Source organism: Oncorhynchus gorbuscha, linkage group LG05, assembly GCF_021184085.1.
Source record: "Oncorhynchus gorbuscha isolate QuinsamMale2020 ecotype Even-year linkage group LG05, OgorEven_v1.0, whole genome shotgun sequence".
In the NCBI taxonomy this organism is placed as follows: Eukaryota; Metazoa; Chordata; class Actinopteri; order Salmoniformes; family Salmonidae; genus Oncorhynchus; species Oncorhynchus gorbuscha.
In genome coordinates, this window is record NC_060177.1 from 51,252,425 (window position 1) to 51,279,879 (window position 27,455).

General features: G+C 43.3%; 1 long non-coding RNA gene across 2 annotated transcripts in view; it reads right to left on the reverse strand.

Moving 5' to 3' along the window:
• Window positions 1-479: 479 nt before the first annotated feature.
• Window positions 480-27,455, reverse strand: part of LOC124035139 — a 66,727-nt gene continuing 39,751 nt past the window's right edge. For both annotated transcript variants that reach the window (XR_006838692.1, XR_006838691.1), the window contains exons 3-4: window positions 6,616-6,693; window positions 480-936 (exon numbers count right to left, since the gene is read on the reverse strand). This is a non-coding gene — a long non-coding RNA (uncharacterized LOC124035139). The remainder of the gene's footprint in view (window positions 937-6,615; window positions 6,694-27,455) is intronic.

Below are 27,455 nucleotides of genomic sequence, written 5' to 3' on the forward strand. Positions count from 1 at the left end.
GCCAGTGTTGCCTTAATGTAATTGTATGTCATTTAAGTGTGTGCTTTGTATGTGAAATGATTCATTTTAAAACGTAATTAAATCTATTTGCATTTAGTATTCCATGTCACATGTGGGGTATGTAGGAGAAACGCAGAAGATTTAAACACTAACCTGACATGTGGCTATGCTACAAAGTTCTCTGGTTGACAAGGTGCTTCGAGTAATGAGCATAGCTAATATCTTATCCATTTTAGATTTTACAGTTGTGTCTAATTTGACATATGCTAACACATTGACAATGTAGGAATACATACTGTCTTTGTACTGTATGCAAACTGTATGTTTCTCAGCATTGTCAGGGGCCATCAGAAACAACTACAGCCATGTCAGCAGCCGTTCTCCTTTGATCCCACAGAGGACCTAATTATGTCAAAGGTATACAGACGAGGCTTACTGTAGACAGAAATCATGTGGGGAAAATTAATACTTCTCAAAAATATGATTGAATATACTTTATTCCATTTATTGAGAAAATACAGTGATTTGAGAAAGTACAAAAATATTGTCTTGATGCACTGTTTCAATCAATTCATATTTCAGATGAAGAGCAAGTGCACTGTGGGTTCCATTTGGGTTCACTTATACCCAATTCTAAGGACAGATTCACTTGAAATCCAGTACAACAATAAAGACTTTTACAATTCAGAATAAATGATGTTGTACATTTACAGCCCAATAGAAGGTAAACAGTTTTGCAACTGATTTTTAAATCACAATGATACAGAAATGACTGAGTGCTGACTATGCATGCTGATAAGAAATAGTCGTTTGCTGTATCCTTCTTCATCAGCATACTGTATCTTGACTGTTGTTGATGATCAGATGGAAATGACAGTCCATGCCTCTCTCTCCACTCGAGACAGCTGTAGAGAGTCACCCAGGTAGATGCTCCACCTAGACAAGACAAACACACACTATTAGTTTAAGAATATAATCTCTGTCCAAGTGATCATTCTCGTCATGTTAAACTCTTGAAGACTTAAATATAATGTAATGTTGTGTCTTGGGTGAACTTGGAACTTTGAACTTTGAACTTGGAGGGACATTACTTTCATACCCCAGGCAATGAATAGTATTTTCCTTTTGTTATCCAATGGACAGCTATGTGTTTACAGTGCCTTGCAAAAGTATTAATAATAATAATAATATATGCCATTTAGCAGACGCTTTTATCCAAAGAGACTTACAGTCATGTGTGCATACATTCTACGTATGGGTGGTCCCGGGAATCGAACCCACTACCCTGGCGTTACAAGCGCCATGCTCTACCAACTGAGCTACAGAAGGTCATCCCCCTTGGCATTTTTCCTATTTTGTTTCATTACAACCTGTAATTTAAATGGATTTTTATTTGGATTTCATGTAATGGACATACACAAAATAGTCCAAATTGGTGAAGTGAAAAATTGTTTCAAAAATAATTTAAAACAGAAAAGTGGTGCGTGCATGTGTTCACCCCCTTTGCTATGAAGTCCCTCAATAAGATATGTACAACCAATTACCTTCAGAAGTAACATAATTAGTTAAATAAAGTCCACCTGTGTGCAATCTAAGTGTCACATGATCTCAGTGTGTATATATATATATATATACACCTGTTCTGAAAGGCACCAGAGTCTGCAACACCACCAAGCAAGCGGCACCATGAAGACCAAGGAGCTCTCCAAACAGGTCAGGGACAAAGTTGTGGAGAAGTACAGATCAGGGTTGGGTTATACAAAAATATACAAGAACATCCCATGAAGCACCATTAAATCCATTATTCAAAAATGGCACCACAGCAAACCTGTCAAGAGAGGGCTGCCCACCAAAACTCACGGACCAGGCAAGTAGGGCATTAATCAGAGAGGCAACAAAGAGACCAAAGATAACCCTGAAGGAGCTGCAAAGCTCCACAGAGGAGATTGGAGTATCTGTCCATAGGACCACTTTAAGCCGTATAATCCACAAAGCTGGGCTTTACAGAAGAGTGGGCAGAAAAAAGCCATTGCTTAAAGAAAAATATAAGCAAACACATTTGGTGTTCACCAAACGACACGTGGGAGACTCCCCAAACATATGGAAGAAGGTACTCTGGTTAGATGAGACTAAAATGTATGTTTTTGGCCATCAAGGAAAACGCTATGTCTGGCTCAAACCCAACAACTCTCATCACCCTGAGAACACCATCTCCACAGTAAAGCATGGTGGTGGCAGCATCATGCTGTGGGTAAGTGTCACGTCTGGAGGAAACCTGGCACCATCCCAACGGTGGAGCATGGTGATTTTCATCGGCAGGAACTGTGAAACTGGTCAGGATTGAAGGAATGATCGATGGTGCCTAATTCAGGGAAATTCTTGAGGGAAACCTGTTTCAGTCTTCAAGAGATTTGAGAGTGGGACGGAGGTTCACCCTTCAGCAGGACATTGACCCTAAGCATACTGCTAAAGCAACATTTGAGTGGTTTAAGGGGAAACATTTAAATGTCTTGGAATAGTCTAGTCAAAGCCCAGATCTCAAGATTGCTGTATACCAGCGGAAACCATCCAATTTGAAGGAGCTGGATCAGTTTTGCCTTGAAGAATGGGCAAAAATCCCATTGGCTAGATGTGCCAAGCTTATAGTGACATACTGTACCCCAAGAGACTTGCAGCTGTAATTGCTGCAAAAGGTGGCTCTACAAAAAATTGACTTTGTGGGGGTGAATAGTTATGCACGCTCAAATTGTCCGGTTTTTGTCCTATTTCTTGTTTGTTTCACAAAATATATTTTGCATCTTCAAAGTGTTGTGTAAATGTTGTGTAAATCAAATGATACAAACACCCCAAAAATCCATATTAATTCCAGGTTGTAAGGCAACAAAATAGGAAAAATGCCAAGGGGGGTGAATAGTTTCGCAAGCCAATGTATGTTACAATACAGTTTCTATTTTGATTCAAACCAACTGTTCATCCAAACATATGACTTACAAGTACAGCACAACAAACACACATGCTGTAGCTACTGTCAAAAACACGAGGAATAGCACTTTTTTTTCTAAGAATTTACCATCTAGAGCCTAAAATGGTTCTTCAGCCGTCCACATAGGAGAACCCTGTGACTAACTATTTATGGTTCCAGCTAGAACTATTTTGGGTTCCAGGTAGAACCCTTTCCACAGATCCAAAAAGGGTTATCCTGTGGGGACCGCAGAATAACCCTAAAATAAATAAATCTTTGCTTTTTTTTTGAGAGCTCCAACTCCTTTCTACCATGAATTAGTCCTTTTGGAATTTCTTCTTGTTAAGCCCTTCTCGTGATTTTTGTCATTGTTGTTGAACACCCCTACTGTCTTTTGTTTGCTGAAACACGAATTCCCACCTAAACCCTTTTGGAACGTTTTTTTCTAAGAGTGAACTTTCTACTATACATTTTGCATACATTTCACCACATACAAACTCCAGGCCTGCAGATGAAGAGGACTCTGAGTTCAAAGTTCCCAAGGTACTCGACAGCAACAAAGGGCCACAACAATGGCTCCTGACATGAGTCTCCCTCATATCACACTGCACTTTCCACGCATTGTTCCCCTGGCCTTCTCACATGTATTGCCTTACATTATGTTCTTAGAAGTGGATAAGACAGCCAGGTTTTGTGCTGGGGACACAAGGCCTGGGAGTGTCTATGTGTTACAGACGCTTATTATTCTCTCATAGGGCGATGGGGCGATGGAGCTGGGGAATGCCTTATCAGATCCCCCTTACACTCACCCCAACCTGGGTTCAGATCCTCTGTACAACCCCCCCACCACCACCACCACCACCACTCTCTCACCAGACACTCCCTCCAACAAGGTATTATGCTATCACGTTTCTCGAAACTATAGAGGCTGCTGACAAGCATGGAGACTCTGGTAGCCTTTATGGGGCATTATGAAAGTATATACCATGTTGCTACAGCAGCTGGGGCTACTGGAGTTTCAACAGAGATACGGTTATTGCTTTAAATAGTGTAAAAAGTATTCAGGATAAATACATTTGCTATCATCTTTATACATTGCTGTCCAGCAGTTGACATTTTTGGGGGTAAGCACAGCAGTGTATATTACAAGGTACTTTATGTTTTGTGCAGGTATTTGGAGAGCACTAAAATATATACTGTAGCTGCTAATATGCAACTGGTTTTCAGTGGATGGGGCCCCACTGCATTCAACTTTGCATTTCTCCTTGCCTCGAACAAAACAAAACCCAAACGGAAGAAAGAACAGAGCAGAGTTCAAAGGGCACACCTCCTTGCTTGCACAGAGCACCTTAAGGGCACTCCCTGCCTGCCTGTCACCCTCCATCCCTTCTTGCCTGCCTGCCTCCCTCCCTTCTTGCCTGCCTGCCTCCCTCCCTCCCTCCCTTCTCGCATGCCTGTCTTCTGGCCGTTTGTGGCAGGCAGGTTCTTTTTTTTCTTTCTTACATCCTACTCTCTGCATCCTACTCCCTTTGAGTCTGCACATTTACACATCTATCTGGAGCTAAAGCCGCGTCAAACTACACACATGTTTCACGCACGTGTGTGACTTTCTGTGTGTGGGCGTGTACTTTTTTGTGTGTTAAACACATCTCTATCCCACCACTGAGTGACTAGGCGTTGCTTATACCTATCCCAGAGTGCTCAGTTACCTCGGATGGGCCCTGTGGCTTTCTATGGTGGTACAGGCGACACAGCCAGATGGAGGGGGCTAATGGTTGACTACACACACACACACACACACACACACACACACACACACACACACACACACACACACACACACACACACACACACACACACACACACACACACACACACACACACACACACACACACACCTTTGTTCCTTTTTCTGGAATGCTCATCCATTTAAGCAGCACCTTTGTCCTCCAAAAAGCAACTCGAAAGGTACATTCTTGATTTAAATGACTTTTGAAGGTATTTTAAAAGCAAAGACAAGTATTTAACATATTTCAAAAACTCCTTTAAAGAATGAGATGTATAAATGCAATCCATTGTCCAGATTGTACAGTGAAAACCAGTAGAGATATTTTGGGAGAACATTACACTGAGTATACAAAACATTAAGAACACCTGCTCCTTCTATGACATACAGTGGGGCAAAAAAGTATTTAGTCAGCCACCAATTGTGCAAGTTCTCCCACTTAAAAAGATGAGGCCTGTAATTTTCATCATAGGTACACTTCAACTATGACAGACAAAATGAGAAAAAAAATCCAGAAAATCACATTGTAGGATTTTTAATGAATTTATTTGCAAATAATGGTGGCAAATAAGTATTTGGTCACCTACAAACAAGCAAAATTTCTGGCTCTCACAGACCTGTAACTTCTTCTTTAAGAGGCTCCTCTGTCCTCCACTCGTTACCTGTATTAATGGCACCTGTTTGAAGTTGTTATCAGTATAAAATACACCTGTCCACAGCCTCAAACAGTCACACTCCAAACTCCACTATGGCCAAGACCAAAGAGCTGTCAAAGGACACCAGAAACAAAATTGTAGACCTATACCAGGCTGGGAAGACTGACTAAATACTTTTTTGCCCCAATGTAGGCTGACCAGGTGAATCCAGGTAAAAGTTATGATCCCTTACTGATGTCTCTAGTTAAATCCACTTCAATCAGTGTAGATGAAGAGGAGGAGACACGTTAAAGAAGCCTTGAGACAAATGTTACATGGACTGTGTATGTGTGCCATCCAGAGGGTGACTGGACAAGACAAAATATTGAAGTGCCAAAGGACATCCAGCCAACTTGACACAACTGTGGGAATCATTGGAGCCAACATGTGCCAGAAACCCTGTGGAACGCTTTCGACACCTTCTAGAATCCATGCCTCTATGAATTGAGTCTGTTTTGAGGGTAAAATGGGGGAGGGGATGGGGGGGGGGGATTCTACTCAATTATTTTAAGCAACATATTGTGATTGATTTATTCTGAACTGTTTTGGTAAAATGTAATTAACAAAAAATTCAACAACTTACATACATTTTTATTAAGTATGTGTTATTGTTAGAATTTTTTTCACCACAGAATATTTTTTTACAGTACAGGACTATAGAAACCTTAAGGAGACATACTTTTGCATATGTCAGGTTGGATGGAAACAGACATGATCCAAACGCACAAGAAAAGCCTTTCCACCAGAGGAGGCTATTTGTTTTGGATGCTTGAAACATTGCATTATCTCCTTCAGTGTTGCAGTCAAAGAGTAAATAATGTATAGTCTCTCCTGCACTGTGAAAAAGCCCAGTCTTCACTTCTGGGATCATCCAGGGTTTACTTTTATAAATGGGCTTTCAGGGTCTTCAGAGAAATGGATAACACCACAGAATGTGGGTCAGACCATTTAATTTGCACAGCGTTTCTCTTTGTCTCATTCAATCAGTGTTTGACAGATGCAATGTCACTCATCACATCTTAGGGACATCTGGGGCCAAAACTATTTCAGACTATCAATTGGTTGAGGTAAGGATTATTTGATCCATGATAAGAGGTTATTGAGACAGATATGGCCCAGCTAACGAGAGGACAAGAACAGACCTATGTGAAATGCCAGAATTCACACTCACCTCTTCGATCTGCGGGCCATACTTAACACATGGACAAATCAGAAGCTATCCTCTTTCTCTCTGTCTGGCTCCTCTCACCTGAAACAGAATAACATAATGGGATGTTAGAAGTTTTTCCCACTGACAATACAGGGGAAAGTGTTCAGACCACTTGACTTTTTCCACATTTTGTTACGTTATAGCCATATATTAAAATGGATTAAATAAATATTTATCCTCATCTATCTACACACAATACCACATAATGACAAAGCGAAAACAGGTTTATAGAAATACCTTATTTACATAAGTATTCAGACCCTTTGCTATTTGCTATGAGAAATTGAACACAGGTGCATCTTGTTTCCATTGATCATCCTTGAGATGTCTTTTCAATTCATTGGACATGATTTGGAAAGGCACACACCTGTCTATATAAGGTCCCACAGATGACAGTGCATGTCAGAGCAAAAACCAAACCAAGAGGTCAAAGGAATTATCTGCAGAGCTTCCTGAGATGGGATTGTGTCGAGGCACAGATCTGGGGAAGGGTACCAAAAAATGTCTCTGGCACTGAAGGTCCCCAGGAACACAGTGGCCTCTGTCATCCTTAAATGGAAGACGCTTGGAAACACCAAGACTCTTCCTAGAGCTAGCCGCTTGGCCAAACTGAGCAATTGGGGGAGAAGGGCTTTGGTCAGGGAGGTGACCAAGAACCTGATGGTCACTCTGACAGAGCTCCTGAGTTCCTCTGTGGAGATGGAAGACCCTTCCAGAAGGACAACGATCTCTGGAGCACCCCACCAATCAGGTCTTTATGGTAGAGCGGCTTGATGGAAGCCACTCCTCAGTAAAAGGCACATGACATCCCGCTTGGAGTTTGCCAAATGGCACCTAAAGGACTCTCAGGACATGAGAAACAATATTCTCTTGTCTGATGAAACCAAGATTGAACTTTTTGGCCTGAATGCCAAGCGTAACATCTGGAGGAAATCTGGCATCATCCCTACGGTGAAGCATGGTGGTGGCAACATCATGCTGTGGGGATGTTTTCAGTGTCAGGGACTGGGAGACTAGCCAGGATCAAGGGAAAGATGAACAGATTAAAGTACAGAGAGATCCTTGATGAAAACCTACTCCAGAGCGCTCAGAACCTCAGACCGGGGCGAAGGTTCACCTTCCAACAGGACAATGACCCAAGCACATGGCAATGACAACACAGTAGTGGCTTCGGGACAAGTCTTAATGTCCTTAAGTGGCCCAGCCAGAGCCCGGACTTGAACCTGATCGAACATCTCTGGAGAGACCTGAACATAGCTGTGCAGCAACGCTCCCCATCCAACCTGACAGAGCTAGAGAGTATCTGCAGAGAGGAATGGGAGAAACTCCCGACATACAGGTGTGCCAAGCTTGTAGCGTCATTCCTAAGAAGCCTCGAGGCTGTAATCGCTGCCAAAGGTGCTTCAAAAAAGTACTGAGTAAAGGGTCTGAATACTGTTTTTGCTTTGTCATTATTGGGTGTTGTGTGTGGATTGATGAGGGGAAACAATTATTATTATTTTTTTTTGCATTAGGCTGTAATGTAACAAAATGTGGAAATGGTAAGGGGTCTGAATACTTTCCGAATCACTATTTTTCATGAGCGGACCACAGTGACACAGACTTCACTTCCCTTCATATGACTTTGGGTTTGGGATTCTTGACTCATTTTTATGTCCCTGTTTGGTTCTCTTGTAGAAGCCTTTGACAGTAGAATCACATCTTAAGTCTGGCTATTGTGGCACCACGACATAACTCTCTTTGGCTCCCTTCCCCCTCTTTCCCACCAGTTGTAGGTACATAGAAAGAGTTTCAAAAACTCATAATTATTTATTTGATTTTATGTTCACACCTCTAACCCCTCAGCAAATGTGCAGGCTGTTTGGGTTAAAAATATATCCCCCGGGGCTCTGTGTATTTATGTGGCATAACATACATACTTGTGCCTGCGAACACATATACTGTATGTGTACTAAACTGGGAGTTTAGTACACATGTATGTGTTCGCCGGCACAGGTGTTTATGTTATGTCACATACATACTTTTTTGCAATACTTTACTTTTGAATACTTTTGAAAATTGCTGCGCTGTGGCTTGGTCCACTAATATAGCAAAGGCTCTGTGCACTAATTATGTGAAGACACAATGAGGTCCCAGATGGTATTATTATAACACAGTTTGATCTGTGTGTGTGTGTGTTGTGTGTAGTGTATTGGAAAGAGAAGGATATGTATTCACCTGCCCTGTCCTATGTACCGTACTCTTTGTGTCTGTCTGAGTATACATGGTGTTAGTACAGTCACAAAACTTCGCAAAGCAAGCCATTAGCAGCAACCATTGTTGGGGCTACAACTGTATAAAACCCCTAAAACACAACTGAATACATGCACCCCCATCCCACGCGCACACACACACGCACGCACACACACCACTACCTCCACCACCCCTTAAACTCAAAATAGACGCTAAAACAAAGACACAACAATGTGCTGATGTTCTAGCAACAATTACATTCTGGGTGAGTGTGAAATAGATTGGACCAAATCCGTGTTGAACTGATGAATCAAAGAGCAGTGCGGCAGATGAAAGGTGTGGGTAATATATGTATGTCTATACACAGCTAACTGGCTCTGGCTTTAGTCTACTGTGTGTGAGTGAATATTAATGTCACCGAGATATGTGGTTCTTAAAGGATTTCCATGCTCTCCCCCTTCCCCCCCTCTGTCTACCCCCTCTGCCCTTGGCCATGTCGCCGTGGTATCTCCCTGGCATGCTGAAGGGTTGTCATGGATACCACCAGACACATCCGCCATACCATGAGCGGGGGGGCGCTGAGCGCTTCGGTGGGGCCGGCGCCGAGACTTTCCCCCTCCACCTCCCTTCCCCCAAACCCTTCCCCCTCAACCCATCAACCCCCACCCAATCCCCTCTTTCCCCCTTCACATATCACAGCCCAAACCCCCTCTCTATGGCTCTTTTCCCCGTTATTTTGCTGGCTAGGCCTGAGACTAACAGCAGCTATCCATACCCCATACCAGGGTCCTGTCTGCCTTTCAGTATAATGAATTCATGGCATTCTGAGTAGGAGGTACAGGAGACACAGACACATGGCTGAACCAGGAGTAACACAATAATTAAATAAGACACCACAAACCTGCACAGATGTATCTCCGGGGCCAACGCCTTGAATGAGCTGAATGCGACAATGAAATGTGTGTGTGTGTGTGTGTGTGTGTGTGTGTGTGTGTGTGTGTGTGTGTGTGTGTGTGTGTGTGTGTGTGTGTGTGTGTGTGTGTGTGTGTGTGTGTGTGTGTGTGTGTGTGTGTGTGTGTGTGTGTGTGTGTGTGTGTGTGTGTGTGTGTCTGTTTGCTTGAGGCCTGGATTCAACTTGAGGTTCATCCTGAAGAGATCCTTTTCATAAGCCACTGTCAATTATTCAACAGTGCACTTGCTTAAATGCTCTGTGTCCAAATTCTCCACTCTGCCTAACATTCGCCACTTATGATCTGTGCACTTTTCTATTGAGGTGAACATAGGTCGGTTGATCGGTTCAAATGTTCACACTCAAGTCTTAGAACTTGTTTTTTTAAACTATGAACATTTAATACCATTGCTGACACTCAAAATGGTTATGCACAGTCATAGTTGGGTTAAATATTACACCAAATAACATATTGTCCCGCTAAAATAAAATGCATAAAATCCAGTCTCGCAAACAGAAGTAAAGGAGTTCATATTTTATGACACCACCTCTCGCTCACCCTGCCCTCGCTTTAATATTTTCCAATATGACAGCGCTCTCTTTTTGCACGTATGCTCAGGAAAGATAATCCTCTGTGATTGAAAAGCTAATTTTAAGTGTCAATTATTCTTATGCAAATGCGTGTGCAGTTTCTCATGTCTGAAAAGGTTTGAAAAGGTTGGGAGCACAGATGGGTGCAGACACAAATCTCCTTCCAAAAAACACAGTGTCTTCCCGTCTGCCTCTTTATTTGTACCTCCAGGACAAGAAAGCTCCCAGACAAAGAAAGCTTGCATATAATGGGACCGTGATATTTGCATGCTTGTTGTCCATGCTGAACACCAAACATATCGTAAATTGACGATACAATAGTGGAAATCTTAACTGTGGCCTAGAAGGGCCATTCAACACCAAAACAGTAAAGATATTGTAGGCTATGCAATACTATGGTATTATCATTGTTATGTAAACAATGCCACATTGTATCACTGGGGATAATGTGGACTAAAACGACCATGGTGAAGCATCTAGCCATTCTCAGAGTGGCTGTGCCATTTCATAATTCGTATAACTCACCATAATAACTAGTAGTTGTGTTCTATGTAGTTGACACCTTATCCGAGCCAGAGCCTCCACCAGAGACAGAGAGGCCGAGGGCGAAAAGGGAGGGCTAGAGAGAGTGAGAGACAGAGAGAAAAAAAAGAACGAAGGGGGGGGGGTAGAGTCTTGTTCCCTGACCCTCTCAGCTGATGTGACTTTTTAAAAAAAAGCCTTTTCAGGCCCAAACAGGATCAAACAACCTGCTGTAGAGTCCGTTTACACCACAACAATGGTCTCCATTCACCCTCCACCTCAACACAACAGCTTTTTCCACAAGTAATCTTTTTCTGTATTATTAGCTCAAAGGGTGTAGAGAGAGTGGGTTGAGTAGGAGGAAGGGGGAGGAAAAGGGAGGGGGGGCTGTGTGGAGATATCTTAGACGATAATGGTGTTTCGCAGATTAGATGATATCGGTGAGCAGTGTTTGTTTTGAACTGCCTGCCTCCAGCCACTGAGATCTATACCTAGAGCCGCACTAATTCACACAAAAAAAAAACACAAGAGAAACTTAGGTTGCGCTTTACACTCGTACAGGTTGAACATTTGGGCACTGATAAATGGCTACATTTGGAATCCATTGGCTGTACAGTAACATGCTACACATGACATCAGAGATTTACAGCTCTGTATGGGTTTTGACTGACAGACGTTCTGAACACCTCGCGTGACAAGAAGTCCCCCCCCCCCCCCCATCCCTCCCGCTAATTGGGCAAATGGTTTGTTGTCTGAGTGAGGGAAATGCTGTAAATTAAGACTCTATGTATTTTGAAAATGGAGATGTTGAGGACTGTAATAAATACCGCTTCAATGTCATACAAGCAAAGCCAAACACCCATGAGTCCAAATGTGCACTTTTTAATTTTATTCTTACCTTTATTTAACTAGCAAGTCAGTTAAGAACAAATTCTTATTTTCAATGATGGCCTAGGAGCAGTGGGTTAACTACCTGTTCAGGAGCAGAACGACAGATTTGTACCTTGTCAGCTCTGGGGTTTGAATTTGCAACCTTCCGGTTACTAGTCCAACGCTCTAACCACTAGGCTACCCTGCCGCCCCGCCCTGCCAATTCACATTTCCATATCATAAAAACACAGTGTCAACATTTATGATCACTATCTTTGATGTACAGTTACAAGATGACACGGTGTCATAACCTGGGTAGTTCTGAGCTTATGTTTGTCTATTGTGAAGAACATGGATGCGTCACATACACCTGAATATACTCGTGACTCCTTTCTATGCGCACCAAAATGATGATCTGTTTCCCTGAATTGCATTGTGAAAGCGCAACACCGTAAGATCGTATGTTATAACTCAGTTAGTCATGTTGGCAATGGAACAGGCTTTCAAATTATGCCCACCTGACCCAGATTGAGATTTGTAATGGACCGTTTTTGGATTGTGTAAATAACAACAGTAAATCGTGTGATGGCGTGGACGCGGGGCTGTGTTCCAAACTAAACAATTGCAAGTGTGCTTGCTCTAGTTCCTGTGAAATGCACATGAAATCAACATTGTAATGCTTGGATTCCGTCTTGTGTCAGTTGAACTGTTGTATCCTCCCCTTTGGTCTAATATGTTTCCCATAATCTCCAAACGGTTCCCTTTCAATTGCTACAATGGTTATGCATATGCTTTTCATATTTCTTCTGTAAGACATTTTTCAATTTAGCCCTGTCGATATAGGCCAATTCACACAAGTGTCGAGGGATAAAGCCCTCAGATAGCTGAAGCTGCCAATATAAACTGGTGAAGAAATATATATTGAGGACAAGTGAATTAATGTCTACACAAAGTACTCAAATGAGTGAAAATACCAAAAACCTGAAAAATTGTGCTTTTAAGTGTACTGTATGTATGGTTACTACATCTCTTTTATGATAGGGTTCAGCTTGGTTTGTTATTGGGGATTATACATTGAGTGTACAACATTTTAGGAGCACCTTCCTAATATTGAGTTGTACCCCATTTTGCCCTCAGAACAGCCTCAATTCTTTGGCGCATGGACTCTACAAGGTGTCGAAAGCGTACCAAAGGGATCCTGGCCCATGTTGACTCCAACGCTTCCCACAGTTGTGTCAAGTTGGCTGGATGCCCTTCTGGTGGTCACCTATTCTTGATACACACAGGAAACTGTTGAGTGTGAAAACCTTTTAACAGGTGACATCAATGAGGGATCATAGCTTTCACCTGGATTCACCTGGTCAGTCAGTCTATGTCATGGAAAGACAGTGTAGATCTCCTAGTCTTCATATAGACATGCTGAGAGAGATTAGTCCTTGCTTTTCTCTGGCTGTTCAACATGATAGCGAACTACATCAGCACTATAAGCAGTCCACAACAGAAAATCTGATGAAAAAATTGCCCTACAAAAGACAGCCAACACCAAACCCTCAGTAGCTCTCGTCAGATGAAAGAATAAGTACATCACATTGTAGAGGGTTGTCAGGAAAGTTAGAGAAACCTTGTTGGACGCATTAGGTGGATCTAAAATCATGAACAACTTTGACAAGGAACTTGATGTAAAGACAAGGAGCAAACAAAATGGCCGTCGCTATCGCATCGCTAACAGTACTTCAACAAATCATGAATGACAGCCGATAACAGACAGCCGATAACAGACAGGCACTTTTCCTCTCCTTTTCCTTTCTCATTCTCTCTCTTCCTGAAGTGTGTGTCATAGATGTCAAAATGGTAAGGGTAGTCTTTTTGAACAGGCAGGCAGCCTGCTGGACCACAGAGCGAATAAATATCCAAGTGAGGAGAAAGCGATCCGGGCCCTCTCACACTGAGCCTCTCCTGGGTAAAACACTGCTCATACAATTGATAGAAGAGGCCTTTTATTGAGTCCCTGTGGGGCTAGCTCCGGATCAAACACACACACACATATAAGAACTCTACACAAACGTGCGCTAGCGCACAAACACAGGCATTTTACATCTGCCCAAACTAGGAGTGACTGAGTTAACATCTTCACCCCTTCATAGGTGGTGAGGAGAGGAATTTTTTTAATAGAAAAATAGTTATAATGTGGCTAATAATATATGCCATTTAGCAGACGCTTTTATCCAAAGCGACTTACAGTCATGTGTGCATACATTCTACGTATGGGTGGTCCCGGGGATTGAACCCACTACCCTGGCGTTACAAGCGCCATGCTCTACCAACTGAGCTACAGAAGGATTAGGTGTCTAAAACAGTTGTGACTGTATGGGTTAGGGTCCGGCTGGTTACCCACAAGGACAAACTTACAACCCTGTCTAAAGCAGATGTGTGTGTGTGTGTGTGCGCGCATGTGTGTGTGAAGGTACACTGTATGTTGGTGTGGTGTCACCGCTGTCCCAGCACTGTGCTTATGACGGCACAATATGGGGAATCTAGGCACAAGAAGAAGAAAAAACTGCTACACCTTTTTCCTTCCTAAGAAACAATTTTAATAAATGTACATCCCATTGACTGCCTCACTCTAGGCCGGCAGCCCCTCATGTAGAATCTATGGGAATCCTCCTCCTAAATGAGCTCACACGGCTTTGCCTATTCTTCCCCTGTCAGTGACCCCTGCTTTCTCTGGGACACCCCCTTTTCCAGTCCCCCATGTTCTGTCAGACCCCTCTGTCCCCCCCACTCCCTCCCCCAGCTCTTCACTCCCTCTACTCCCTCACTTTCAACTCCAATTTGGGCACAATGAAGTTGTTCTGGCTGACAGTTTGGCCAGGAGAATAGGTGCTGTTTGAGCCTGCTGTGTGGCCCTGGAGTGGGCCCATTCTCCCCCTCGCCGGCTCAGTTACCTAGGGCCTGGCTGCCGGGACACATACAGCCCCATCCCCATGCTCCCACCCTGACCCAAACAATTAGCCTCAAACTACAAGGAAAATAGAGACTCCCCCTCCTACCAAACAACCAGCTCCTACCAAACAACCAAAACACCCTCTCCTCTAGTCCACCTCACACACCTCACTGCACATTATCCCAAATCCCCAAACGTGTAGTGTGTGTGTGTGTGTGTGTGTGTGTGTGTGTGTGTGTGTGTGTGTGTGTGTGTGTGTGTGTGTGTGTGTGTGTGTGTGTGTGTGTGTGTGTGTGTGTGTGTGTGTGTGTGTGTGTGTGTGTGTGTGTGTGTGTGTGTGTGTGTGTGTGTGTGTGTGTGTGTGAGCGCGTGCGCACAGCCAGGTCGATCAAGATAGACTGCGAAATGTAACGTCCATCCAGGTAAGCAGAAAGTTGGGAGATGAATCAGGGGCAATGGTGAGCGCTATTACTTACCATCAAGTAGGCTTGGGTTTTGCTAGGGCGTTGTGGGATTGGGGATGGAGGATTGGCATAAACCGCAAGCTCCAGCTCTAAGGGTCGTATCTTCAATGTTAGGCACTTGTTAAACTTTTTGTTGTTGTAACTATGGCTGCCAAGGTTAACGTGTTAATCGGCATACGTTTCTTTGCCGCTTTTAATCGCGGCTCCAATACTTCACCACACGGAACCTTTTAAGCGCACGTTTCCATGAGAACACAATACGGAACAAAAACGTATGCCCTGTATTACCAGAGCTATGTTTTTTTTTCTTTCTGCCGCGGATTCATGCGCATGTCGTGGGCTGTTTTAAACTACTCGCAATCCGCTATTTTGGTTTGATAACAAACAACATTGTTTAGCTAGCTAGTCATGTTACCTAACTAGCTAGCAACCTGATAACTTGACCACTGACTAGGTTATGCACACATTTGGATGGTACAGGAAGAACATAATAGGAATAGGCTACTCAGATATGCCTCAAAGGTAGGATGCATTTGCAAGAGTGGGGTGTGAATCATTGTGTGTGTGAGAGGATGCATATGAGAGCGGGAGTAAGTGGGCAGGTTCGTTTTGCATGGCCCGGTTCCCGTATGGGTGGAGATTTCACTTATGGACCAATGAAATGGCCTAAACTGTGCAAAACCCGGGGCAAAACGAACTTGCCCGGTGATAGTGTGTGGGAGGGAGGGAGAGTGTGTAGACCTTTGTGTGCAAAGTTATCTGAACAGTACAGACGGTCACACTGTTTTCATAACATTGTTGTACAAGTTTAAAAGCTCATTGTTCTTTGTATCCATAGAGCTGGTTATTTTTTCCTATAGCCACAGTCAGTTAGAATGCCTGAAGCTTTAAACAGTACTTAAGCACAGAAACACTTGTGTGAACCAGAAGTCCCCACAAGAATAGTAAACAACAACAAAAAAATGGACCAATGGGGACATTTTGTTGGTCCCCACAAGGTCAAATGCTATTTCTAGGGGGTTTAGGGTCAAGGTTAGAATTAGTGTTAGGGAGAACGAGAGAAAAAGAGAGAAAGTGTGTGTGTGTGTGTGTAACAGTATAACTTTACGTCCGTCCCCTCGCCCATACCCGGGCGCAAACCAGGGACCCTCTGCACACATCGACAACAGTCACCCTCGAAGCATCGTTACCCATCGCTCCACAAAAGCTGCGGCCCTTGCAGAGCAAGGGGAACTACTACTTCAAGGTCTCAGAGCAAGTGACGTAACCGATTGAAACGCTATCTAGCGCACACCGCTAACTAAGCTAGCCATTTCACATCCGTTACATGTGTGCTATGCGCAAGTGTTAAAGTTCAAGAAAATTGATACGAGGGAGTAGGCCTACTTAAACATTGATAAGAGGGAGTAGGCCTACTTAAGCATTGATAAGAGGGAGTAGGCCTACTTAAACATTGATAAGAGGGAGTAGGCCTACTTAAACATTGGGAGCATTAATTGTTTATGGTGAAAATGCTATTAAAACATTCCAATGTAGAGCAATGTATGTTTCCGTCCCTTACAAAGCATAGTATACTGTAACGCATATTTCAATGGAATAAGCTTTCTTGGGCCAAATTTGAGCAAATAAAAACAATTAACTAATGCCATTAACCCCTTTAGTCTTTTGACAGTCCTTTAAACCATATCCCAAACCTTAAAGGGAAGATTCATCCATTTTGAATTTGATCATGTGATGTAGAACTAGTCATTTTTTAAATGTATTTAACTAGGCAAGTCAGTTAAGAACAAATTCTTATTTTCAATGACAGCCTAGGAACAGTGGGTTAACTGTCTGTTCAGGGGCAGAACGACAGATTTGTACCTTGTCAGCTCGGGGGTTTGACCTTGCAACCTTCCAGTTACTAGTCCAATGCTCTAACCACTAGTCTAACGCCCTAACCAACGCTCTAACCATTAGGCTACCCTGCCGCCATACTGGCTCTATTTCTGCCTGCTTGAACGGCAATAGCTCAGATACACAAAAATACCCAGGAATGGATAGAACATTGCTCAGAGATGCACAAAAAAAATTGGCGAATCTTACCTTTAACCATTTGGAAGTAATGCCTAAACTTAACCATGGCATTTTGAAGTTTATGGAGAAACGTCGGATTCTGCAGTGAGACTGTGAGAGCTTGTGCTAGTGTGTGTGCGCGCACGTGTGTGTGTGTGTGTGTGCGTGCGTGGGCGTGTGAGTAACAAACTAATCTGGCTGTAACTTTTCGTTGTGTATCAGTTGTTTCTGTGCCTGACCTCAGCTTGCCGGATTTTCAGTTATCTGTTTGTTTGTGAACATATGTGTCAGACATGATTCTGTTTTGTTGAGAGAGGTATAGAGACAAAGCCTCCAGCTCTCTTTTCAGCCCTGTGAGAAGGCTTATGTCGCTTTTACTGAGCATCATGCAGGATACACCAAAATATGCACCTCTGGACACAAATAGAAACACATATACAGTACACACACAAAAACAATACAGAAGAAAGAGAAAGTGTTTGGGAGAGGTCCTGATGGGGAGGGCACCATATGTCCAGGCGTTGTATATCACCCTGCCAGCCCCCCAGCGCTCCGCCGGACCACCATAACTTAGTTTGTCTTCCGCACAAAGTTTGGGACAAGCTTGGCTGGGCTCATTAGGAGGCCTTTCTCTGGATCCAATGAAGCACGACAGACCTCCAACAAAGGAGCTAATCACAGGGGCTCCCTGCCTCTCTCTACCCCTCTCTCTCTCCCTCTCTCTCTCTCTCTCGCTTTTTCCTCCGACTGGACCTAGACTTACTCAATATTTTCCCCGACCACCTCCCACATCAGGCCCCTGCAATCTGACTGGCTAGCAGAGCAGCTAGCGTAGAGGCTAGCTTAGAGAATAATTTGCTATGACCAGTTAGTTATCTATGTTTATGTCAAATTATTGTATGTGTTCAGATAAAGGCATGCATTAGATATAGACACATTAAAAAAACAGCTTGGGCACACAATGTACAGGACAATTTGCACATGTCAATGTCTTACAATCACACATATAAATACAGGCTACTAATAATGAAAATAAAGAGTTATATTCCATTATTTTATGATTTAACATCTGATGTGTGTAGACCTATACTGCAGGTGTATATAACTGAGTGAGGATGTACGGAAGAAGGTGTTCACACCAATGATTGTGTGTTTTGAGCTTGTGTTATCACCTGATAGACAGTGTACTGTCTCTGTTTAGGCTCTTTAGAGAGAGAGAGAGAGAGAGAGAGAGAGAGAGAGAGAGAGAGAGAGAGAGAGAGAGAGAGAGAGAGAGAGAGAGAGAGAGAGAGAGAATGAGAAGGCAACAGAGGGGGAGGGAGCTAGGTATGTGCATGTGGTGTGAATCTGCCCACCTAAGTGTGTGAGGATGTGTGTGATGGGGATGTTGTGCACAGACAATGAAGAGCCCAAGGCAGCTGAATACTAGCAATGACCTTGAACCTCAGCATTCTTGATTCCCATGGCTGCAGGGACAGTGTGTGCGTGCATGTGTGTGTGTGTGTGTGTGTGAGATACTTTATAATGTACTGTATCTCAGAATAAACATGATAGGCAGATAAAAGTTAAATAAATCAAGGGGAACCGGTGAAGAATGTCTACGGACAGAGCTACTCTGCCCTCACATCTTAGCTTCCCGTTCAGAAAGTTCACTTCAGCACATCAGAAGGAGACTGCTGATTGGTGAGTGGGACTATTTGTTCGCCAGTGGTTGACTGGAGCGAGAGTTTGCCTAGGCTTGCTCCACAGCGTGTATCCTGCTGTGTAACAGGCTAGAGCAGAGCTGAACATGGACACAGCCAGGATAAAGGGGCTATAGCTGGGGGGGATGGGGTTGAGGATCCCAGCTGGGAGATCGGGGAGAGCGCCAGGGCCCAGCAGGAGGTGGTAAAGGCCATGTCAGTGGGACCTGCACAGTCACAAATGTCACCAGCATGGCCACCTTCAAGTGGACCTATCAGTGTGAGGCCCTAAGACAATCAGGGATGTAATGAGCCAAAGGATCCTAATGATTCACATGGAGACATACCCTCAGTGTTAGTTACAGCTATATGACCACAATTATTGTTCAGACTACAAGCAGCTAATGGACATTAACTAACAGAGCAACAGAGAGCACATTTTGCAGATACAGTAAGAAGCCAATTAGAAACATTATGACTGAACACATGCAAGTAGGTTGTTCTCCAAAGCTAAAGGCTTTTCTAAAAGGGTTTCTGTCACTGAACTATATTCAGCTGGCTGATCCCATACAGGGAGTCTCCAGTCACACATAATCATTAAAACACACCAAACCCCCACTCCTGCTCCCACTTGATGAAATATTGAACATTTCAAGTTTCAAATGCAGAGACTGACAAAGCATTTAGTATTTAGTATTTTATTAGGATCCCCATTAACCACATTCAAAGCTGCAGCTACTCTTCCTACGGTCCACACAAACAAACAAAAAACATAACATAATACATACAATTAGTAGACATTTAACAGCTGAAGGACATAACTACATGGAATGACATAATACATAACATTAAACAGGTAAGGAACCACATACATCACATTTCAAATAAGAATACACAAACCATGAAACATGTACTCGGAATAACGGCTACACTGCGGTCATCCATTTTGTTACAGTTGCTTACTGTTGCAGGTCCTGATCCTAATCTCTCAGAACCAGTTGTTCTGTAAACACTAGCGAGAATCTCACAACATTAGGAACCACCCGTGTCCTTAGTTCTCCCGTTTGACGTCAATACTATTCATAATAATAATGTGATTATGTGATTACAATGAATAATGATTACAATTAACTACAATTAATAATGTGATTACAATGAAAATGTAACAATTCCTTCTGCCACACTCAAACACAGACACACATGCACACGTGCATGGGTGCGCACGCACCTGCACACACGTGCACAAACGCACGCACACACACTATGGTCGTACTGCCTTAAGATGGTTGGAGCAAAACATGGAGTGCTAAGAAAATGATGGCTAAATGCTGGGTTGTGGTGGAGATGTGAGGCAAGTAAACAACACTAATGTAAACAACACAAATATAGTGTAAATAGTTGCAGAAATGCTCTTATACGCTATAGGAGAGAAGCAGAGTATGATTCAGGGGTGACAATGAGGGAGATTCAATACATTATAGATCGCTGTAAGGAAACAAAGGCACAAATGAAGAATACATTTGATCATTTTCTAGCTCAAGGGCTATATATAAAAATCTCTCATCTGGGGATCCAGAGGTGGCTCTCCTAGTGAACAGGGACTTTAATGCAGGCACACTTAAATCAGTTTTACCTAATTTCTACCAGCATGTTAAATGTGCAACCAGAGGGAAAAGAACTTGAGACAACCTTTACTCCACACACAGAGATGCGTACAAAGCTCTCCCTTGCCCTCCATTTGGCGAATCTGACCATAATTCTATCCTCCTGATTCCTGCTGCCAAGCAAAAATTAAAGCAGGAAGCACCATTGACTCTGTCAATAAAAATAAGTGGTCAGATGAAGCAGATGCTAAGCTACAGAACTGTTTTGCTAGCACAGACTGGAATAGGATCTGGGATTCTTCCGATGGCATTGAGGAGTACACCACATCAGTCACTGGCTTCATCAATAAGTGCATCGATGATGTCATCCTCATAGTCACTGTACGTACATACCCCAACCAGAAGCCATGGATTACAGGCAACATACGCACTGAGCTAAAGGATAGAGCTGCCGCTTTCAAGGAGCGGGACTCTAACCCGGAAGCTTATAAGAAATTGCGCCAAACAGGCAAAGCGGCAATACAGGACCAAGATCGAATCGTACTACACCGGCTCTGACGCCGGATGTATCAGGGCTTGCAAACTGTTACAGACTACAAAGGAAAGCACAGCAGAGCTGCCCAATAACACAAGCCTACCAGATGAGCTACATTTCTTCTATGCTCGCTTCGAGGCAAGTAACACTGAAAAATGCAAGAGAGCATCAGCTGTTCCGGACGACTCTGTGATCACATTCTCCACAGTCAATGTGAGTGAGACCTTTAAACAGGTCAACATTCAGAAGGCCGCAAGGCCAGACAGATTACCAGAACGTGTACTCCAAGCACGTGCTGACCAACTGGCAAGTGTCTTCACTGACATTTTCAACCTCTCCCTGAAAGAGTCTGTAATACCAACATGTTTCAAGTGCCATAGGCCCTGTGCCCAAGAACACTAAGGTAACCTGCCTAAATGACTACCGACCCGTAGCACTCACGTCTGTAGCCAAGTGCTTTGAAAGGCTGGTCATGGCTTATATCAACACCATTATCCCAGAAACCCAAAACCAACTCCAGTTTGCATACCGCCCCACCAGATCCACAGATGATGCAATATCTATTGCACTCCACACTGCCCTTTCACACCTGGACAAAAATAACACCTATGTGAGAATGCTATTCATTGACTACAGCCCAGTGTTCAACACCATAGTGCATTCAAAGCTCACCACTAAGCTAAGGACCTTGGGACTAAACACCTCCTTCTGCAACTGGATCCTGGACTTCCTGACGGGCCGCAAGGGAAGGTAACAACACATCTACCACGTTCATCCTCAACACAGGACCCCTCAGCAGTGCGTGCTCAGTCCCCTCCTGTACTCCCTGTTCACTGATGACTGCACGGCCAGGCACGACTCCAACACCATCATTAAGTTTGCCGATGACACAACAGTGGTAGGCCTGATCACCAACAACGACGAGACACCATATAGGGAGGAGGTCAGAGACCTGGCCGTATGGTGCCAGGACAACAACTTCTCCATCAATGTGATCAAGACTAAGGAAATGATTGTGGATTAAAGGAAAAGTAGGACCGAGCACACCCCTATTCTCATCGACGGTGTGTAGTGGAGCAGGTTGAGAGATTCAAGTTCCTTGGTGTCCACATCACCAACAAACTAACATGGTCCAAGCACACCAAGACAGTCGTGAAGAGGGCATGACAAAACCTATTCCCCCTCAGGAGACTGAAAAGATTTGGCATGGGTCCTCAGATCCTCAAAAGGTTCTACAGCTGCACCATTGAGAGCATCCTGACCGGTTGCATCACTGCCTGGTATGGCGACTGCTCGGCCACCGACCGCAAGGCACTACAGTGGGTAGTGTGTACAGCCCAGTACATCGCTGGGGCCAAGCTTCCTGCCATCCAGGACCTCTATATCACGCAGTGTCAGAGGAAGATCTTACATTTTTTCCAGCCACCCTAGTCATAGACTGTTCTCTCTGCTACCACACGGCAAGCGGTACCGGAGCGCCAAGTCTAGGTCCAAGAGGCTTCTAAACAGCTTCTACCCCCAAGCCATAAGACTATTTGTATTGCCGCCCGCCCTCCTCTTTTACACTGCTGCTCCTCTGTTATTATCTATGCATAAGTCACTTTAAAAACTCTACCTACACTACCTGTCAAAAGTTTGGGATCACTTAGAAATGTCCTTGTTTTTGAAAGAAAAGCATCCCGGAGTCGCCTCTTCACTGTTGATGTTGAGACTGGTGTTTTGTGGGTTCTATTTAATGAAGCTGCCAGTTGAGGACTTGTGAGGCATCTGTTTCTCAAACTAGACACTCTAATGTACTTGTCCTCTTGCTCAGTTGTGCACCGGGGCCTCCCACTCCTCTTTCTATTCTAGTTAGAGTCAGTTTGCATTGTTCTGTGAAGGGAGTAGTACACAGCGTTGCACGAGATCTTCAGTTTCTTGGCAATTTCTCACATGGAATAGCCTTAATTCCTCAGAACAAGAATAGACTGATCAGTTTCAGAAGAAAGTCATTTGATTCTGGCCATTTTGAGCCTGTAATCGAACCCACAAATGCCGATGCTCCAGATGCTCAACTAGTCTGAAGACGGACAGTTTTATTGCTTCTTTAATTAGCTGTGCTAACATAATTGCAAAATGGTTTTCTAATGATCAATTAGCCTTTTAAAATTATACACTTGGATTAGCTAACACAACGTGCCATTGGAACACCAGAGTGATGGTTGCTGATAATGGGCCTCTGTACGCCTACATAGCTATTCCATAAAAATCTGCTGTTTCCAGCTACAATAGTCATTTACAACATTAACAATGTCAACACTGTATTTCTGATCAATTTGATGTTATTTTAATGGACAAAAAAAATGTGCTTTTCTTTCAAAAACAAGGAAATGTCTAAGTGACCCCAAACTTTTGAACTGTAGTGTACATTTATATATTACCTCGACTAACTGGGGCCCCCGCAAATTGACTCTTTTACCGGTACCCTCTGTATATAGCCTCGCTATTGTTATTTTACTGCTGCTCTTTAATTATTTGTTGATTTTATTTCTTATTTTTCTTAAAACTGCATTGCTGGTTAACGGCTTGTAAGTAAGCATTTCACCTGTTGTATTCGGCTCATGTGAGACATGCAATTGAATTTGATTTGATTCTAGGAATCTCTAAGTTCATAGGGAGTCCAAGTGCACTGATGGAACAATTGCTTCAGTATATACTGTACAGATATACATTTCTTGAATTATTCCGTTTCTGATTGGCTTGAAGGGCATTCTAGAGAGTATAATTCAATGGCTATAGTGTATTCTTACATGTCCTATGTTTGAGCTGCTTCTGAAAGCAACAGTCTTGTTGAATTAGATTTTCATAATAGCAAGCTAGGACTGATAGTTTGGGTGGCTAAACTAGCAAGTCTGTTTGTTTGGTTACCAAGGCAACTAACTACTGTAGCTATCTATTAAACCTGCTAGCTACTTCAGTGGATGTTGAACACATTTCTACCTGCAAATGAAGACATTTCTAGCAGCAGATGTGTTAAATTATAGCCATGGTATAAAAGGGGTAATCAACTCGGGGCTCTATGCGTTCTAAGGGAAATAATGCAACTCCGTGGAAGGTCAGTTCCATTCCGCTAACACGCCGTGAAACACACCTTCCATGTCGTTCATTATTTTCCATAGAAAGCATAGCCCCTCGTTGATTATCCCTTACATAATTTGAGTTTTTTTCATAATCTTCTATAGAAGGCACACACACATGCAAATGCACGCTCACACACATGCACCCACATTTAAATTAGTCCCTCTCTGTGCTGCATATGAGCGTATCAGAGACCTGGAGCCATAGCAACCCAGCCTCCTGCCCTTGAACAAGAGGCCATCTCTGTAACTGTATTAATTGTATTTTCTCTCTTTCTTCTTTCTTCCTTTCTTTTGTCTCATTGAACTTCTAAAAAAAAACACTTAGATCACAGAGTTCCTTTCGTGAAAGTCTATATGTTATACTGATTGCCAACATCCTCTCAAATCCTCCAGACAGACATGATTTGTGCCTGTGTTGGAGCTGAAATGCCCCTTGCCTTTCTGGGTACAGATTGCTACCATTACCGGGGGCCATTTCTCTGCATGGCGGGCAAAAAAAAAGAAAAACATGAAAGAAGACAGAGGAATTTCTCCAAACTCTGTATGAATCGCTGATGGGACTTGAATGACAATTTTGTATGCAATTGTCATTGTCACTCAGAGACATTGTCAGGCCGGATTCTCATCTCCTTAAACCACAGAAATTCTTTAGAAGTGTCAGAATACAGTTGGAATCCAGGGAAACCAGCCATCTTCGCTTTTCCCCTTTCCTTTGCATAGTTCTGGAGAGCAAGTGAGGGTTTACGAAATAGATTATGGTTGTGTTATTTATTATGTGGGTAAGCCTCAACCATATGGACAAACTAATAATAAGTATAAAAGTTAAAAAAAAATATATGTCTGTTTAATCTGAGGGTGGGAAAGTGGCCATGCGGAAGCATTGGTTTAAGGTGTGAAAAAGATGGTGCCCAAGTGAAGTCGGATGGTGTGCTGTCTCCTAATTGATTGCCTAGGCTAACAATTATGCTCATCATTCGTCCATGTTCATTAAGGCAGGAAACAACAAGATATTTTTTGTTTTGCCCCTTTCTCTCCCCACTCCCCCCCCCACCCCCTTGCTCTCTCTTTCTGCCTCTTTCTCTCTTAGTGGTTGGGGGATATGACAGGCAAGGCATCCTCTACCGCCCCAAATGGCACAACCAGGATAACAATGGGATGATGAGAGGAAGAAAAGAGAAAAGGAGGAAATAAGAAAGTGGGGCAAAGAGGGTGAGAGGAGGTAGCCTAGCGGTTAAGAGCGATGAGCCAGTAACTGTAAGGACGCTGGTTCGTAATCCCAGAGCCGACTAGATGAAAATCTGTAGTTGTGCCCATGACCAAGGCACCTAAGAATGTGGAATGTCAGAATAATAGTAGAGAGAATGATTTATTTAAGATTTTATTTCATTCATCACATTTCCAGTGGGTCAGAAGTTTACATACACTCAATTAGTATTTGCTAGCATTGCTTTTAAATTGTTTAACTTGGGTCAAACGTTTCGGGTAGCCTTCCAAAAGCTTCGCACAATAAGTTGGGTGAATTTTGGCCCATTCCTCCTGACAGAGCTGGTGTAACTGAGTCAGGTTTGTAGGCTTCCTTGCTCGCAACGTTTTTCAGTTCTGCCCTCAAATTTTCTGCAGGATTGAGGTCCCATAGAAAATTTGTGATGGCCACTCCATTACCTTGACTTTGTTGTCCTTAAGCCATTTTGCCACAACTTTGGAAGTATGCATGGGGTCATTGTCCATTTGGAAGACCCATTTGCGACCAAGCTTTGACTTCCTGACTGATGTCTTGAGATGCTGCTTCAATATATCCACATAATTTTCCTCCCTCATGATGCTGTCTATTTTGTGAAGTGCACCTGTCCCTCCTGCAGCAAAGCACCCCCACAACATGATGCTGTCACCCCTGTGCTTCACGGATGGGATGGTGTTCTTCGGCTTGCAAGAATCCCCCTTTTTCTCCAAACATAACGATGGTAATTTATGGCCAAACATATCTATTTTTTTTTTCATCAGACCAGAGGACATTTCTCCAAAAAGTACGATCTTTGTCCGCATGTGCAGTTGCAAACCGTAATCTGGCTTTTTTATGGAGGTTTTGGAGCAGTTGCTTCTTCCTTGTTGAGCGGCCTTTCAGGTTATGTCGATATAGGACTCGTTTTACTGTGGTTATAGATACTTTTGTACCTGTTTCCTCCAGCATCTCCACAAGGTCCTTTGCTGTTGTTCTGGGATTGATTTGCCCTTTTCGTACCAAAGTACGCTCATCTCTAAGAGACAGAATGCGTCTCTTTCCTGAGCGGTATGACAACTGCCGTGTTGCCATGGTGTTTATACTTGCGTACTATTGTTGCAGGCGTTTGGAAAATGCTCCCAAGGATGAACCAGACTTGTGGAGGTCTCCAATTTTTTTTCTGAGGTCTTGGCTATTTTCTTTTTAGTTTCCCATGATGAAGAGGCACTGAGGTTGAAGGTAGGCCTTGAAATACATCCACAGGTACACCTCCAATTGACTCAAATGATGTCAATTAGCTTACCAGAAGCTTCTAAAGCCATGACATAATTTTCTGGAATTTTCCAAGCTGTTTAAAGGCACAGTCAACTTAGTGTATGTAAACTTCTGACCCACTGCAATTGTGATACAGTGAATTATAAGTGAAATAATCTGTCTGTAAACAATTGTTGGAAAAATTACTTGTGTCAAGCACAAAGAAGATGTCCTAACTGACTTGCCAAAACTATAGTTTGTTAACAAGAAATTTGTGGAGTGGTTGAAAAACCTGTTTTAATGACTCCAACCTAAGTGTACGTGGACTTCCGACTTCAAGTTTATAAGAGAACGAGAGGAAGCTTGAGAGTGAGAGAGAGGGAAAGGATGATGCCTCTACCCCCCCCCCACTCCCTGTTCCTGTCAGCTTCCTAGTCTCTCCATCTACCCCAACCACCCCTCCTCTCTCCCTACTATCTTTGCCCCTCTTGCCACTGGTTCTCTCCCTAATGAGAGCTGGCGGGACAATGGTGCCATTGTTGAAAGTGTTTGGAACCCCGCGCTGAGAACAATCGCTGTTTACCCAAGCAGTGGCACAGCCCCAAACCCTGTCCTCTGATTAAGTCTGCGCCCTCCGCTATGCAAGCTGCTATAAAGGGCCATTGAGCCAACCACTAGGACCCTTCATCTCCTCCTCTACTCTCTTTCCATCCCCTTGTTCCCATCTTTCTCCCGATATCATCCCTCTTTCCTCCATCTTG